Source organism: Equus caballus, chromosome 14, assembly GCF_041296265.1.
Source record: "Equus caballus isolate H_3958 breed thoroughbred chromosome 14, TB-T2T, whole genome shotgun sequence".
In the NCBI taxonomy this organism is placed as follows: Eukaryota; Metazoa; Chordata; class Mammalia; order Perissodactyla; family Equidae; genus Equus; species Equus caballus.
Window position 1 is genome coordinate 18246755 of NC_091697.1, and position 18503 is coordinate 18265257.

Below are 18503 nucleotides of genomic sequence, written 5' to 3' on the forward strand. Positions count from 1 at the left end.
ATGTACACATGTGCTTTTGGGGTTTTTTTTAAGATTTTATTTTTCCTTTTTCTCCCAAAGTCCCCCGGTACATAGTTGTGTATTTTTAGTTGTGGGTCCTTCTAGTTGTGGCATGTGGGACGCCGCCTCAGCATGGTTTGATGAGCGGTGCCATGTCCACACCCAGGATCCTAACTGGCAAAGCCCTCGGCTGCCGAAGCAGAGCACGCGAACTTAACCACTCGGCCACAGGGCCGGCCCCCACATGTGCTTCTTAATGGGTGGGCTTTGTTCCTTAGAGCAAGAGTTGGAATTAGCATCAGAATGCAGTTGCTTGTTTCTTCATGGGCATGATGCTACCAACCAAGAAGTCAGCTTTATGAATAAGAAGCAATGTATGAGGTTGAATAATTTCTTGTTTACTGTTTTTTAAATTAGAGAGTGATCAGAAGTTAATCAGGAACAGATGTGGTATTTCAGAGTTTTAAACCTTTCTTAGACATCTGTAATGCCTAAGGCATAGGTTATTCTGTTTTTTCGGGGTTTTTTTACACACACACAAAATGTTTTTCAAGAGTATTTTATTTCAAGGAAGCCTCAGTGTTTTAAGAATTTAATCCAAAGAGCTTCCAACAGGAATGCAGCTCACCTGATCCTACCTGGTGCCTTTAGGCAGCCTTGGGCCTCAAGGAATTAAATCTTGTTTCTCTTTGGCCAGCTGAGTTATAACTGTAGACTTTTTAAATAGTTGAGAAAAGATCCTGAAGGTTCCTTGACTTTATATCTACCACATTATTTGGTTACGCTAAATTCCTTATCAAGGCAGTGTAGGAAAAGAACTTAATGACAACAAATAGAACAAAGAATTCAGTTGAAAGAGACTGCCATTCTAGATCTCTGCTGTGGAGCTGGGCTGGGAAAGCTGTTAACAATAGCCAGCAGTTCACATGGGGTGTGCCAGACGTCATGCTACGTGGTTTACACGCATCGTTATTTTAATCTCGGCAGCATCCCAATGAGAGAAGGTATAGTTATTTTTCTCTTTTACAAGTAAAGAAACTGAGGTTTAGAGAATGTCAAGTAACTTGTCCAAGATGATGTACCTGTTAAGTGCCAAAGTCAGAAATGAGACCCAGGCAGCCAGGGGTCCATGTTCCAAACCCCTGGCCTTGTCCAGCCCTGAGACAGCTGGGACAGCATTTGCTAAGTTGTACACAGTTGTCCCCCTTAACAAATTCAGAGTCTCCGGGCAAAAACAGGAAAATGCACAGAGGGAACTATTTGAGCGCTGAGCTTTGTATACACGTACACATTTTATGTGTATTTTATGTATATATAAGTGTACATATATGTATAATGTATGTGTGTATAACAGGAAAATGAGCAAAGAACTCTTTGAGAGCTGGGCTCTCTATATAAGCACACAATGTTTTTTTAAAGTTAATGAGTAGTCACAGTAGTAATAGCTAACATGTAAGTGCTCACTATGTGACAGGCACGCGTACGCATTTTGCATATATTAACTCATTTAATCCTTGGCACAATCCTATTAGTAACCCCATTTTACAGATAAGGAAACAGGTTTAGAGAAGTCCAGTAACTTGCAAGGTTGCTGTGCTGGGAAGTAGCTGCGGCTGGGCCCAGTGCAGTCCGGCTCCAGTCCCGTGTTCTAACCCCCATTCCATGTTGCCTCTTAGAGAAGATCACCAAGTGGAAGGGCAGGTTATGGGGCCTGCTGACCACTGGACCCGCGTGTGCCAAGCATGATGGTAGGAAAGGCCGGGAAGGGGGATGGGCTTCGATTTAGGACGTGAGCGGGTGAGAGAGGTGTCCTAAGGCTGGATGGCGATGCTCTGTTACCGAGCCTTGCCTTTCCAGTGGGGATCCATGAGGAGGCTCATGCGTTTTTGAAGGTGTGAATTAAATGCAGACTGGCTCCTGAAATTAAAATAGTGGGGTCACTAAAGAAAGTAGGTCAACGTGCTGGTTTAGAACATGCAGCTTAGAAGCTGCCTTAACAAATAAGCCAGCAGGTGAAAAGTAGGATTAAATCAGTTGTGTCAGTGATGAGGGGAAGATTCCAGCAACCCATGGGTGAGGAAACCTCCGGAAGAATTTGCTTAGCACAGGAGAGTATCAGTATGGCAGAGGTGCCTCCATGCGTTTATGCCCACTCACCAGTACAGCTCAAAGAGAGAAGTTCTGAGGTCATGTTGGAGAAGTATTTTGTTTACTGAGGAGTCGAAAAAGCAGGTAGAAATAGCAGGAGCCAGGGCGGCAGTTAAACCCGAGTTCAGCCTGAGGATGAGAAAGGATCATGGCGGACCCAGGTGACGAGAAGGTGCCAGGACAGGTGTGCTGTCCTGGCAGCAATAGCCTGGCCAGTCTCTGATGAGGCTTCGAGAGACTAGAAGAACTCTAGTAAATCTGTAAAAATTATACAGTTCCTTTACTCTTGTTTTCTTTACCTTAAAGCTTTTCATAAAAGTTCTTTTGAGGAAAATGTCAGTTGGTCTTGACTAACCGAGAGAGAAAGGGTTTTCTCACCCCGGGTCAGAAAGCTGAGGCGTCACTGTCCTCTGCCTCCAGGTGATACCTCTTCCTGCTCAGGCTGCCCCGCAAACTCAGGGTGCAGAGGCATAAGTGAGACGTCCGGCCAGAGGTGGACCTCACCTGAACCCTCTCTCCAGGGGCTACTTTTCTCATGAACCCCACCACAAATCACCCATGACCAAAAGATCGGCCTAGACATATGGACAGTGAAGAGTCGTTCAGACTTCAACCATGTAAATGATTCATTTCTCTTCAGACCCAGAAAAATGGGTTTCTGACACCTAGCTTATCATATAGGAAGTTACATCTTAGGGGTTTGGGGTAGTTTATAAAGGCAAAAAGCAAAACGTCCAATTACATTTGAAGAATTCTTCAGATCACAGTGAGATGCTGAGGAGAAGTACAGGAGACTGTGACTCGGCAGGAGCATCTGAGTCATGTGCTGCTCCCGTCACGCTCACATCAGGGCGGACACTCCTGGTGTGGAGCGCCAGGCAGAGTCACCCCCACTGTTTAAATGCTTGCTCTCTCCTCCGCGTGCCCCTCTCTCCTGGCGTTGACTGTTGAATGGGCATAAATGCACATTGCAGCTCAGGAGCTCATGCTCTAAACTGGGCTTCCAGCTGGAGCCCTCTTCACCTGGAGGATGCATGAGCAGCCCAGGACAGATGAAAGAGTTCACAGCAGCAGAACATAGTTTTTAGGTTCCTGTGGAGGTCCAGCGCTGCCAAGCTTTGGGCAAAACAATCTGAATTTCCATTGTCCCTCTGAATCTTCACCACAGCCAGCTAGATTAACTGAAACATGCCAGGCAGCGTCCCTTTAGATTGACATGAGCTACGTATTTGAATGTGCAGTCAGGCGACTGGATGTGAATCCCAGGCCAGCCCCTTCCTAACTTGGTCAGTCACTTAACCTCACGCAGCCTCAGTTTCTCACCAATGGAATGAAAGTTCCAGTAACAGCCACATAGAGCTGTGCATTAGAATGATGATGTTTGTGAAAGTGCCTGGCATATAGTGTTGCCCAGCAATACTTGTTTCTTCCTTCCTTGTATGAAAAGGTGAACTGATCCATAAAAGCCCCTAGTGATATTGGGAAAGCCTTGCTCAGGCCACTTTCGGGCCAGGAAAGGTCCCACACCACTCAGGTTTTACAACTGGTCTTTTCCATATTTGGGTCCATTGGGCACCAATGCAAGAACTCGTACAGCCCTTTGAAAGGACTCTTGGAAAGGCTGGTTCACCTCTAGTGATGATTTCCGTTTTACATAAGGGAAGCTATATGTGAAAATTTTAGTCATTTGTCACTTTCAACAGGTTTAGCTGCCATTGAGCCTAAGGCGTAGTGATAAAACATAGCTTTGCCACTTGTGAGCAAATAAATATATGCACCTGATCTGGAAGTGAGCCATGCAGTTAGGCCAGAAATGGTGCAGAGAAAATAGGTGGAAAGGGACCTTGGAGAGACGTAGCCCCCATTCACAGAGCCAGACACAGCACTCCGGAGCCTGACTCACTTGAACATAAAGAAGGCTTGAGCATTGTCTAATTCTTTAAGAAGACACAAGATACAGATTTGTAGACTATATTGTTACATTAATTATAGGAACACAATGAGGTTAGCATAATGCAAGTAATTCTTAAAATTTGCCAGATCCTGTAGTTATTTAGCTGGTTCTGTTATAGCACTGAGTGCTGAAAACTTGTCTGTCTTCAGAACTTGTGTGATATTTTTTAAATTTCTCAAAAAGAAAGAAGCAGTAGCAACATTGTATTTTTTAAATCAAAGTTGTCACCAGGACGTTTGTAAAATCCTTGGAAAGGTTTTGAATTTTAATTAAATTTTGATTGTCCTAGAAAAAGTATACCTTCTCTTTTACTATTGCCGTTTCTTATGCAGCATAAGACATTCAAATTAGTCAATAGCGTTGCACCTAGGAGTTTAAATTGTTGTTCAGTGTTTCTTCCAGTTGATGAGAACTGTCATCCCAGTTGCTTATTATTAAGAGTAAAACTGAAAGATAACTGAGCCTTGGATTCAGAGTCACCTGGATTCTACTCTGAGCTTCAGAATTTTGAGCAAGTTGTTTCAGCTCTCCGACCCTTAGTTTTCCTCTCTGAGAAGTAAGAATACCATGTCTATCTGGTGGGCTGTCTGGCAATTATATATGAATATTAAATTTTTCCCCTTTATGCCCCTTTTCTTGTACTTAGAAGTCATTTTAAATTGTTTTTCTGGATAAATAATATATGTACATGGTAAAAAGAAAGAAAAAATAGTACAAAAGGGAGTGAGGTGAAGAGTGCACTGCCTTTACCCTGACCCGGTGCCTGGCCTCTCCCAGCCTCCCTGCGGCCTTTGTGTGCACTTCCAGAAATTTTGTGCATATAGAAGCATATTCTTTCATACACACCTTTTTAAGACTATTATCAACATAGAATACCCATTGCCCTTCCCCAACAAAATCCTACACATAGCTTTAAAACAAATTATCTATTGGTCACTGACCTATTAATTTTCCTTTAGCCCAAAGGAAAAAAAAAAAAGGACATTACCGAAACTTTTTGCCAAACAAAAGCATCCCTACCTGATATCCACAGAAGAGAGTTATAGATGACAAATTAGCACAGGGTGTTTTAAGAATTAAATGTAACATCCCCGAAGAAAACTCCAGAAACTTCAGGAAGGGACATTCTGTCACAAGACACTCTAATGTGTAAGCAGTTAGGACTTCTGCTTTTGTGGATACTTCCTGTTTTCATCTTAACCTTACAAGTTTCTCCCAAATGGCTCTACCTATAGAATTCTGTGCCCTTTTTGCATCTGCATCCACAATCCCCTTAAGGGTCTAAAATTCCTTCTTACGAAAGCTTGCAATTTCAAAGCACAGAAGGCTTCCATTTGCTCTTTGCTAGAACTAAATCAGAAAACAGCTACCTAACAAAATTTGAGACCAAGAGTATAGGAAACAATAGATTACCCAAAAAAACACTATGTGGGCCATAATGTTATTCTTCCCCAATATTTGGAGATTATTCCACGTCAGTGCATACAGACCTGTCTGCCTCATTCTCTTTAACATTAAGTATATTGTATATTGAAGCAATTCTCAATTGATGGACATTTCAGATATTTAAAATCTTCATAATCTTTATGAAGGCCATATAACTATTAAAACTGACAATACTCCAAAATAGCAAGTGGTGGTTAATTTCTGGCTTCTTGAGTGTTTCTTAATGCAAAAGCTCTCCTTGTTTCATACTGAGATAGTTCCAAGTTAAAACTATTTGGACACAAATTAATGGTCTCTAATTGGGACAGTGTACATTCCAACCAACTCAATTTCACTGGCACAGTGTGAAGAGACTAAAATAAAATATATCTGAGTTGCACCCCTGAGTTGCTTATGGTGTAACTGGGGAAGAAAGATATAAAACAGCAAATAAGACAACACGTGTAATCAGGTACTTATATTTTGCAGAAAATTGCAGAAATCTTCTCTTTTATTTTTTTAATTACATTTATCAATTTCAGGGTTCTAGAGTCTAGAAGGGACTTTAAGCCACACTAAGGGAACTCTGAGCCATTGATAAGTTGATGAGGTTTCTGCTCCTGGTAATGTCATACTAGCTTATTGCAGTCCAACCATCATACTAAGCACAACCAGAAAATATGGAAAAAGCATTTTTAAAAACATTCTATTTTAAGACATTGAAGAGCTATCAATGCAGTGAGGACTTTAGGAGCCAAGAACCCAGAAAAAAGGGAAGTTCAACACTGGGCATTGGAGACATTTGTTAATTCATAAACAATAGCTATGTAGTGACCAAAAGGTGGTGGCTGACAGAAGGAGATGAAGAGAGCTCAGGCCGTCTTACTGGGCTTGTGCTCAAAACTTAGAATTCAGGGCCCGTCAAGGAGAACGAGCCTGATAAACACCCCAGGCTTTCCAGTGGGATCCCCAGAGGGCTACACCCTGCAGCTGGAAGATGAACCAGAATTTGAATAGCCTTCTCAAAGACTGAAGCCCAGCTATGGACCTGCTTAATTTCTGCTTGGATCTAAGTGATTCATCCACACCTTAAAAGTGCTGTGTCCCTTCCCAAGGCATTAGGAAATCCTCTGGGGGAAGTTACCACCATCAGCAGCCTCAGCTTATCTCTGCGTTTTTCACGTATAACGTCTAGCAATCCATCAGAAATACCACGCAGACCAGGAGACCAAATGACCAAAAAAGAAGAAAAAACAAAGAATAGAACTATATCCACAACAAATACAAATATTGGAAATATCAGGCATAGACTTTAAAATAATTTTATGTTTAGGAAACCAATTACAAGTAGATAATTTCAGCAACTAAATGGAAACAGCAAAGAAATGGAATGTGAGGACTGAAAAATATAATAATTGATAGTAATAACAGTAAAAGGAGGGGCTGGCCCCATGGCCGAGTGGTTAAGTTCGCACACTCCACTTTAGCGGCCGAGGGTTTCCCCAGTTTGGATCCTGGGCGTGGACATGGCATCACTCCTCAGGCCATGTTGAGGCAGCGTCCCACATGCCACAACGAGAAGGACCCACAGCTAAAATATACAGCTATGTACTGGGGGGATTTGGGGAAAAAAAAAGATTGGCAACAGTTGTTAGCTCAGGTGCCAATCTTAAAAAAAAAAAAAAACAGTCAAAAGTTTAACATCAACTTAAATATCACTGAAGAAAGGATTTACGAACTGGACTACAGGGCAGGAGAAAATATCCAACCTGAAACACAAAAAGAAAAGTACAGAAAGGGGCATAAGAGAGTTTAGATCATGATAAAAACAATCTAATACACGTGTAATTCAAGTCATAGACAGAAAGGAGATAGAGTGAGGCACAGCAGTATTTGAAGAGAGAATGGCTGAGAATTTTCCAAAACTGACAAAAGGCATCAAACCACAGATTCAAGAAAACCACACCAAGATACATCATAGTAAAACTCCAAGTGAACAAAAGGCAGCAAAAAACTTAAAACAGAGAAAAAGGATACTTCTTTTTAATTCAGAAGAAATTCACATAACATAAAATTAACCATTTTAAAGTTGACAGTGGCATTTAGTATATTCACAGTGTTGTGTAACCACCACGTCTACCTAGTTCTAAAACGTTTTCATCACTCCAAAAGGAAGCCCCCTACTGATTAAGTAGTTGCTCCTCATTCCACTCTTTCCCTAGCCCCTAGTAACTACCTATTTGTGTTCTGTCTCTGTGGATATACCTATCCTGGATATTTCATGTAAGTGGAACCATACAGTATGTGACCTTTTATGTCTAGTTTCTTTCACTTAGCATAATGTTTTCAAGGATCATCCATGTTGTAGGATACATGTATCAGTACTTCATGCCCTTTTGTTGGCTGTATGTATATATATATACCACATAGTATGTATATATATATCACAGTTAGTTCATCCATTCATCCACTGATGGACATTTGGGCTGATTTCACCTTTTGACTATTGTTAGTAATACTGCTATGAAACAAAAGACCCCAAATGGCCAAAGGATTCCTGAGAAAAAAGAATAAAGCTGGAGGTATCACACTCCCTGATTTCAAAATATACTACAAAGCCATAGTAACCAAAACAGCATGGTACTGTCACAAAAACAGACACACAGATCAATGGAACAGAATCAAGAGCCCAGAAATAAACCCACACATTTATGGACAGCTAATATTCGACAAGGGAGCCAAGAGCATACAATTGAGAAAGGAGAGTCTCTTCAATAAATGGTGTTGGGAAAAGTGGACAGCCGCATGCAAAAGAATGAAAGTAGACCATTCCCTTACACCATGCACAAAAATCAGATCAAAATGGATTAAAGACTTGGATGTAAGACCCAAAACCATGAAACTTCTAGAAGAAAATATAGGCAGTACGCTCTTTGACATCGGTCTTAGCAGCATATTTTCAAGTACCATGTCTGACCGGGCAAGGGAAACAAAAGAAAAAATGAACAAATGGGACTACGTCAAACTAAAAAGCTTCTGCACAGCAAAGGAAACCATCAACAAAATGAAAAGACAACCCAAATATTGGGAGAAGATATTTGCAAAGCATATGTCAGATATCCAAAATATATAAAGAACTCGTACAGTTCAACAACATAAAAACCAACAACCCAATTAAAAAGTGGGCAAAAGATCTGAACAGAGATTTCTCCAAAGAAGATATACGGATGGCCAACAGGCATATGAAAAGATGCTCAACATCATTAGCTATCAGGGAAATGCAAATCAAAACTACAATGAGGTATCACCTCACTCCGGTCAGAATGACTATAATTTATAAGACAGGAAACAACAAGTGTTGGAGAGGATGTGGAGAGATGGGAACCCTCGTACATTGCTGGTGGGAGTGCAAACTGGTGCGGCCACTATGGAAAGCAGCATGGAGTATCCTCAGAAAATTAAGGATAGATCTACCATATGATCCAGCTATCCCACTGCTGGGTATTTATCCAAAGAACTTGATAATGCAAAGGTATAATGATACTTGCACCCCTATGTTCATTGCAGCATTATTCACAATAGCCAAGACTTGGAAGCAACGTAGGTGCCCATCAAGGGATGAATGGATAAAGAAGGTGTGGTATTTATACACAATGGAATATTCCTCAGCCATGAGAAATGATGAAATCTGGCCATTTGTGACAACATGGATGGTCCTTGAGGGTATTATGCTGAATTAAATAAGTCAGAGGGAGAAAGTCAAATACTGTATGATCTCACTCATAAGTAGAAGATAAAAACAGCGACAAACAAACACATAGCAATGGAGATTGGATTGGTGGTTACCAAGAGGGGAAGAGAGGGGAGAGCAAAAGGAGTGGTTAGGCTCACGTGAGGGGATGGACTATAACTGGTTTTTGGGTGGTGAACGTGATGTAATCTACACAGAATTCGAAATATATTATGATGTACATCCAAAAGCTATATAATGTTATAATCCAATGTTACTGCAATTAAAATAAATAAATAAATAAAAATAAAATAAAAAGATCTAAATAAAAAAAATTTAAAAATTAAAATAAAAAATAATACTGCTATGAATTGGTGTACAGAATCTGTTTGCATCCCTCTTTTCAGTTCTTTTAGGTATACATCTAGGAGTGGAAGTGCTGGGTCATATGGTAATTCTGTGTTCAACTTTTTGAGAACCCTCTGAACTGTTTTCCACAGTGGCTAAACTATTTTACATTCCCACCAGCAGTGTACAAGCGTCCCAATTTCTCTACATCCTCACCAGCACTTGTTATTTTCCTTTTGTAAAAAAATTATGGCCATTTCTCCTGAGTGCGAAGTGGCACCTCATTGTTTTTTATTTGCATTTCCCTAATGACTAATGTTGAGAAGCTTTTCGTGTGCTTTTTGGCCACTTGTACGTCTTCTTTAGAGAATTGTCTATTTGAGTCCTTTGCCCATTTTTTAATTGAATTGTTTGTCTTTTGTTGTTGAGTTGTAAGAGTTCTTTATATATTCCAGATACTAGGCCTTATCAGATACATAATTTGCAAATATTTTCTCCCTTTCTGTAAGTTGTCTATTCACTTTCTTGATAGTCCCTTTGGAAGCACAAGTTTTTAATTTTGATGGAGTCCAGTTTGTTTTTTCTTTGCTTACTTGTGTTTTTGGCTTCATATCTAAGAAAGTGTTGCCTAATTCAAGGTCACAAGAACTTGGAAGAGTTTTATAGTTTTAGTTCTTATATTTAGGTTTTTGATCCGTTTGAGTTAATATTTGTAAATAGTATGAGGTAGGGGTCCAACTTCATTCTTTGCATGTGGATATCCGTTTGTCCCAATACCTTTTTTGGAAGAGATTATTCTTTCCCCCATTGAGTGGCCTTGGCACCCTTGTCAAAAATCAGTTGAGCACCATGTATGAGTTTATTTCTAGACTCTCAATTATATTTCATCGATCTACATGTCAGTGTTCATGCTCATATCACACTACATTGATTACTCTACTTTTGTAGTGGCCTTGAAATCACAGCATGAGTCCTTCATTTTTCCCTTCTTCAGTGTGAGATACATTGCGTGTAAAGTAGCAATGGAAGACTGCCAGTTGGTGTCCTGACAGAAACAGTGGAAACCAGAGAACAGCGGAGTGAAGTGTTAGGGGGAGAAAACTACCAACCTAAATACCTAGGGAAAAAGTTCATCAAAAAGAAAGATGAGGGGCCGGCCCCGTGGCCGAGTGGTTTAGTTCGTGCGCTCTGCTTCAGCGGCCCAGGGTTTCACCAGTTTGAATCCTGGGGCATCAAGCCATGCTGAGGCGGCGTCCCACATGCCGCAACTAGAAGGACCCACAACTGAAAATACACAACTATGTACCGGGGGGCTTTGGGGAGAAAAAGGAAAAATAAAAAATAAAGATGAAATAAGACATTTCCCAACAAACAGAAATACCAAGAGAGAGTTCTTCAGGCAGAAGGAGAATTATTCCAGATAGAAACATGGAGATGTAGAAGATTCAAGAGCAACAGAGAGGGTAAATATGTGGCAAATCTAAATGACAATTGATGTGTGAAATGCTAGTAGTAATGTCTGGTGGAAGTTACTTGACTTCACTTTCACCAAAGATGGAAGAAGATAAATAGAATAAAATTGCTCTTAAGATACATTGTCCAGAAATAAGTAATAGTACTGATTTATATTAGACCTGAATAAATCAAGGACATATGTTGTGATCCAGAATAACAACTAAGAAATATAGTAAAATAGTCTCCAGGCTAGCATAGCTGTTCAGAGAATAATAAAATAATATATAATAAACTTATAGAAGGAAAAATGAAATAATAAAATCATCCGAAAGAAGAGATAAAAATAAAAAGGAGAGGAAAGGAATATAGAACAGGCAGGACAAATAGAAAACAATAAGTAAAATGATGGATTTAAATCCCAGTATGTCAGTAATGAATAGAAATGGATGAATAAATACTCAAAGATAAAGACAGTCAGACTAGATTTAAAATTTATATACACACACATCTATGTATATGTCATACTTTTTTTTTCTGAGGAAGACTAGCCCTAAGCTAACATCTGCCACCAATCCTCCTCTTTTTGCTGAGGAAGACTGGCCCTGAGCTAACATCCGTGCCCATCTCCCTCTACTTTATATGTGGGATGCCTACCACAGCATGGCTTGATAAGCGTGGCCATGTCCACACCCGGATCCGAACCGGCGAACCCTGGGCCGCCGAAGCAGAACGTGCACACTTAACCACTGCGCCACTAGGCTGGCCCCTATATGTCACACTTTTTAATATAAGGAGACAAAAATATTGAAAGTAAAATGATAGAAAAATATATACCTTGTAAACACTAACCAAAAGAAAATTATTGTTGTATAAATATCAGACAAAATGTGCTTTAAGATAAAGAAGGACATTTGATAATGATGTAAGAGTTGAACTATCATGAAGAAAACAGTTCTAAATTTGTGTACCTAGTGTATCCTCAAATATATGGAGCAAAAATGGACAGATCTAAAAGGAGAAATAATTCCACTATCATAGAGGGGAATTTACACGCACCTCTTGGAAATGCGTAGACAATACTCATCAAGGATCTGGATCTGAGCAGCACAATTAACAGATAAGGTGCCGTTGCCGTATATGTAGCCCTCATCAACTACAGGATGTGTATTATTCTCAAGTGCACATAGATCACTGACTAAAATAAACCATATGCTGGGTAATAAAGCAAATTTCAACAAATATATGAGGATTGAAATCATAGAGTATGTTTTCTGACCAGTGGAATTAAGTTAGAAATCAGTAACAAAAAGATAATAAGAATGATCCATAAATGATTGGAATCAGGTAATATACTTGTAAAAAACTCATGAGTCAAAAAAGATATTGCAATGGAAATTATTTAAAATTTTTTAATTGAATGCCAATAAAAATATGACTTATCAAAACTTGTGTGATGCAGCTAAAGCTGTGTTGGAGGGAAATCTGTGGCCTTAAATGCATGTATTAGAACAGAGGAAGGGATAGGAATCAGTTTTCTAGACACTCCTCTCAATAAAGAACAGGAGGCTCAATCAAAGGAAGGAAATAAAAAAGATCATAAATTAATTCAATGGAAAACAAACATACAATAGAAAAAAACCAACCAAGTACAAAGTTGTTTCTTTGAAAGACTAATAAAATTAACAAACCTCTGCTGATCAAGAAAAAAGACCCACATGACCAATATCAAGAATGAAAAATGGGACATTACTACAAAGCCTATACACATTAAAAATAATAGTAATAGAACTTGTAAAAACAGAAAGTCGAGTAATAGTTCCCAGCAGTTGTGTGTGTAGGGGGGGCAGTGTTGTTTAATGGGCATAGAGTTTCAGATTAGCAGGATGAAAAAGTTCTGCAGATCTGTTTCACAACAATGTGAATACACTTAAGCCTACTGAACTGCACGTAAAAATGGTTAAGATGTCAAATTTTATATGTTTTTTACTATAATAAATTAGTATTAAAAGAGCATTATGACAACTTTATGTTAATAAATTCTGAAAGTTAAATGGACGAATTCCTTGAAAAACACAAAGTACCAAAATTGACACAGAAGAAGTAAGAAATCTGAATTCTCTTGTGTCTAAGCAATAAATTAAATCCATAGTTTAAAATCTTCCCTCAAAGAAAAACTCTAGGCCTAGATGGTTTCACTGGTGAATTCTTTCTAACATTTAAGGAAGAAATAACATGAGTCTTACACAAATTTGTCCAGAGAACAGAAAAAGAGGAAAACTTCCCGAGTTTTTTGATGAGATCAGCATAACATTAATACCAAATCATGACAAAGACATCACCAGAAAGGAAAATTACAAGCTAATTTCTTTTATAAATATAGATGCAAATATTCTAAATAGAATATTAGCTAAATGAATCTGACAGTATATTAGTAGGAAAAAATTACAGCCAAGTTAAAAAATAGGTTGAAAATCTGTGTGATTCCACACATTAACAGAATAAAAGTGGAAGGTCATGTTTTTATCTTAATACATACACAAAAAGCACTTGCTAAAATTCAACACTCTTTCCTGATTTTAAAAGAAAATAACTTTTAGCAAACTAGGAAAAGAGGAGCATTTCCTTATCTAATAATGGGTATTTTCAGAACTACAGCAAATATCATACTTAATGGTGAAATATTAAAGACTTTTCCCTAATATTGGAAATCAGGATACCTGCTGTGGCCATCTCTCTCAACATTGTATTGGCAGTCTCAGCCATTATGATAAGGCAAGGAAAAGAAATAAAAGATGTAAGGATTGGAAAGGAAGAAATAAAACTGCCACTATTTACAGACAACATAGTGGTATATGTAGAAAATCCGAAAGATTCTACAAATCAGCTCTTCAAATGAAAAAGGAATTAAGCAGGGTCCATTGTATTTCCATATACCAACAATAAGCAATTGAAAATGAAATTTTCAAAAAGATATCATTTACAAAACATCAAATAAACACCAAATACTGAGGAATAAATCTAAAAGAAGATGGGCAAGCCTTCTACACAGAAAAGTATTAAGCATTATTGGGAGAAATTAAAGGTGACCTGAATAAATGAATATACCAGGTTGATAGGTTGTAAGACTCAATATTGTAAAGGGGTTAATTCTCCCCAGATTGATCTACAGATTCACTGGAATTTCAGTCAGATCTCAGCAGAGGTGTGTGTGTGTGTGTGTGTGTGTGTGTGTGTAAGTAACTTGACGAGCTGATTGTAAAATTTATATGGAAATAAAAAGGGCCAAGAATAGCATGATAATCTTGAAGGACAGTGAAGTGAAAGGACTTACAGAACTGGATATTAAGACTTTTTATAAGGTCCAGAATTAAGACTGTGAGCTGTTGATGCAAGGATGGACACAAAGCTTAAGAGAACAGAATGTAGTGCCGAAACAACCATGCATTTCTGGACCCTTATTCATGCAAAAGCACTATATGGTAATGGGGATGTGGGTGGTCTTTTCAATAAATGTGCTGGGTCAACTGAATATGTATAAAGAAAAAAATGAATCTTGATTCCTCCTTCACACAATACTCAAAAATGAATGTGAAGTGGAGTATAGACCTAAATGTGAAAGGTAAAACAATGAAACTTCTAAAAGATAGTCTATCTTCAAAACCTTGGGATAAGCAAAGATTTCTTAAACAAGATTCAAAAAGCACTAACCACGAAAAAAAGATGGATAAATTGGTTCACACTAAAATTAAGAAATTCTGTTCATCAGAATACAATATTTTGGAAGAAAATAACCTGTAAGACTTACAACAAAATACTAAGTAATGTTATAAGTAATACTTATGACAAAGGACTCATACTCAGAATAAAGAAGAAGACTGACAGCCTGATGTGAAAAATGAGCAAAAGAAATGAATGGACATTTCAGGATGAACAGGATGTACAAATAACCTAAAAACATATGAAATAGTGCTCATCCTTTTTAGTCATCAGGGAAATGTAAATTAAAACCACAATGTAATACCATTATACATCCACCACAAGTGGAAAAATAAAAAGACAGAAAATATGTAATATTAGTGTAGATATAGAGCAACTGGAATTCTCCTCTACTGGTGGGGATAAAAATTGGTACAGCCACTTTGGAAAACTGCCAGCACCTGCTGCCCCTGAACAGGTATATACCCTAGGACCCAGCACTTCCACCCATAGGTCTAACCCAAGAGAAATGCATGCACGTGTGTACAAAAGAGATGCACAAGAGTGTTCCTAACAGCAATATTCAGAACAGCTCCCAAATGGAAACTATGAATGTCCGTCACTAAGAGATGAGATAAATAAATTGTGAAGTGGTCATACACTGGAACATCATGGCAGCAGTGAGATGAAGAAACCACTGCTCTGTTCAATGACACAGATGAATGTCAGCGTCATATTGTCTGAAAGATTCAGACAGAATATATACTCTGTTTCTATTTATGTAGAATTAAAAATAGACTAAAGCATGGTCTGACAAGTCAGGATAGTGGTTTCCTTTGGAGGAGAAGAGAAGGCCTGGTGATTGGGGTCAGGAGAGGGGACTTACAGGGTGCCAGCAGGGTTCTAGTTCTCCATCTAGTGGTCTGTGGGCGTGTTCTTTATATAGAAAGCGCTGTATACTTAGGATAGGTACACATTTCTGTATGTAGGTTATACCTCAATTAAGAGTTTACTTAATAACATTATGTAGCCAATAGCAAAAATAATAATCAGTTAATCAGTAAATAAGGGTGTGTTTCCAGGTGTTGAAGAATATGCTGTGCCTCCCTGCCAAAGCCAGCATCACGCCTTTCTCTGAAATTCAGCTGCTTGTGTGTTCCTCTCTTGATAGCATATTTTTCTCAAGTAAACAAATTAATGGCGGGTAGATTACTGAGTAAATTCTGACCCATTTTTTAATTGCCAAAGATTTGGTGTCAGCTGATCAGCACACTAATCCAAAAAGTTAGGTCATGTCCACTTCTGATGGCTTTAGTTCTTCCCGCAAAGCAGGAAAGCTCCTCAGCTTTTGTTATTTGTTTGTTTTAATCTTTAACCCTTCAGCCCTATTGGATTATGCAGACCCCTTTCAGCTGTCAGAGGTTAACATCCCAGCTTTTGGGGGAGACCACTCTCAGAGGGCTGTTTTGTATGGAGAGGAAACATCTTTGAATTCATCCCAGGTTTTTAAGTGCAGATTTTTTTTAAAGCTTGGCGCCTGAGCTAACATCTGTTGCCAGTCTTCTTTTTCTTCCTTCTTTCCTCCCTTTCTTCCTTCCTCCCTTCCTCCCTCCCTCCGTTCTCCCCAAATCCCCCCAGTACATAGTTGTATATTTTAGTTGTGGGTCCTTCTAGATGTGTCATGTGGGACGCCGCCTCAACATGGCCCGATGAGCTGTGCCATGTCCGTGCCCAGGATCCAAACCGGCAAAACCCTGGGCCACTGAAGCGGAGTGCGTGAACTTAACCACTCAGCCATGAGGCCGGCCCCTAAGTGGAGATTTTTAATATAAGAAAGTTAAACAAGAAAATAGAAGTAGTCCTACCACTCACACTAGCTTGCAAAATGCTTTCATTTAATACTTGTCTATGTTTTGCAACAGCTTTTCTCTCCTCCCTGCCCATCGTGCCATTTGAAACATAACAACAATGTTGCAGAACTTACAATACCTGATTTTAAGACTTACAAAGCTGTAGTAATCAAGACAGTGTGGTATTAGTGTAAAGACAAAAGGATTGCTAAAACAAAGTAGTGCCCAGAAAAAGACCATACATATACGATCAATAGATTTTCAACTAAGGTGCCAAGGCAATTCGATGGGAAAAGATAATCTTTTAAACAAATGATGCTGGGGCAATTGAAAATATCCATATGCAAAAAGCTGAACTCTGACCTTTATTTCCCACCATATACAAAAATTTCCTTGAGGTGGATCATCTAAATATAAGAGCTAAAACTATAAAATGTCTAGATAAACACATAGGAGAAAATCTTAGTGACCCTGGGTTTTGCAAAGCTTTCTTTATTCTGACACAAAAAGCACAAACTATAAAAGGAAAAATCAATAAATTGGATTTTATCAAAATTTAAAACCTTTGCTCTTCAAAGGACATTATTAAGAAAATTAAAAGGCAAGCCACAGGGGCTGGCCCCGTGGTCAAGTGGTTAAGTTCCCGCGCTCCACTGCAGCCGGCCCAGTGTTTCGTTGGTTCGAATCCTGGGCGCGGACATGGCACTGCTCATCAAACCACGCTGAGGCAGCGTCCCACATGCCACAACTAGAAGGACCCACAACGAAGAATATACAACTATGTACCGGGGGGCTTTGGGGAGAAAAAGGAAAAATAAAATCTTTAAAAAAAAAAAAAAAAAAAAAGGCAAGCCACAGACTAGAGGAGAATATTTACAAAGCATGTGTCTGACAAAGGACTTGTTTCTAGAATATATTTTTTTAAAAATCTTACAACTCAGTAATAGGAAGACAACCCAGTTTTAAAAATGGGCAAAAGATTTTAACAAAACCCTTGACAAAAGAAGATATATAATTGGCTAGTAAGCACATGGAAAGATGCCCAATATCAGGGAAATGTAAATTAAAATCAGGATGAGATACTACTGTGCTTCTACTGGAATAGCTGAAATGTCAAGACCTACCGTCTAAGTGTTGGTGAGGCTGCTGGGGAACTGGAACCCTCACGCACTGCTGGTGGGGTGTTCATGGGACAACCATTTTAGGAAAGTAAGCATACGCCCACCCAGTCATTCCACGCCTGGGCGTCCACCTGAGGGAAGTGAAGGTGCAAGTCCACACGCAATGTGCCCAGGTGGTCACAACCGCTGTATTTCTAAGTGCCAATGCATACTGTACAATTCCACTTATGGAAAAGTCTAGAAAGGTGCAAACTAATCTGTGTTTACTTGGGGATAGGAGTAGGCAGGAGGAAAGAGAGGGGATTACCAAGAGACCCTGGGACACTTTTGGGGGCAGTGGAGATGTTCACTATCTTGAATCTGGTCATGGTTTCCTGGCTGTGTACCTATGTCAAAACTCGTCAAATTGTACACTTTAAATATGTGCATTTCGTTGTATGTCAATCATACCTGAGTAAAGCTGTAAAAAAAAAAAAACCAGAATAGTTCAGAAAAGGAAATGTAACCATGGTTTAGCTCTGAATAGTACAAATAGTCAAATAACGTAAACTGGATTTTTTAATCAAAGTAGAATTATATTTGGGCAATGGAGAGTATGTGTGAATGTGGTAGCAGGGGAGGATAGGAAAAAACCCCTCATCTTCCATAGTGGAGTTCAGCAGATAAAGTCGAAGACTGAAAGAATCAGGAAGGACCTACACAGGCATGTTATCTAGAGTCACGGAGGCAAATGCTACAAGAATAAGCTCAAAGCAGCTGTCTCTGAGAAAGGGGGA

The 18503-nt window shown here is 39.1% G+C and overlaps 1 protein-coding gene across 4 annotated transcripts in view; it reads left to right on the forward strand.

The window, feature by feature from the left end:
- The window catches only part of RNF130 (ring finger protein 130), a 106918-nt gene that overhangs the window by 86500 nt on the left and 1915 nt on the right, over positions 1 to 18503 (forward strand). The window lies entirely within an intron of this gene.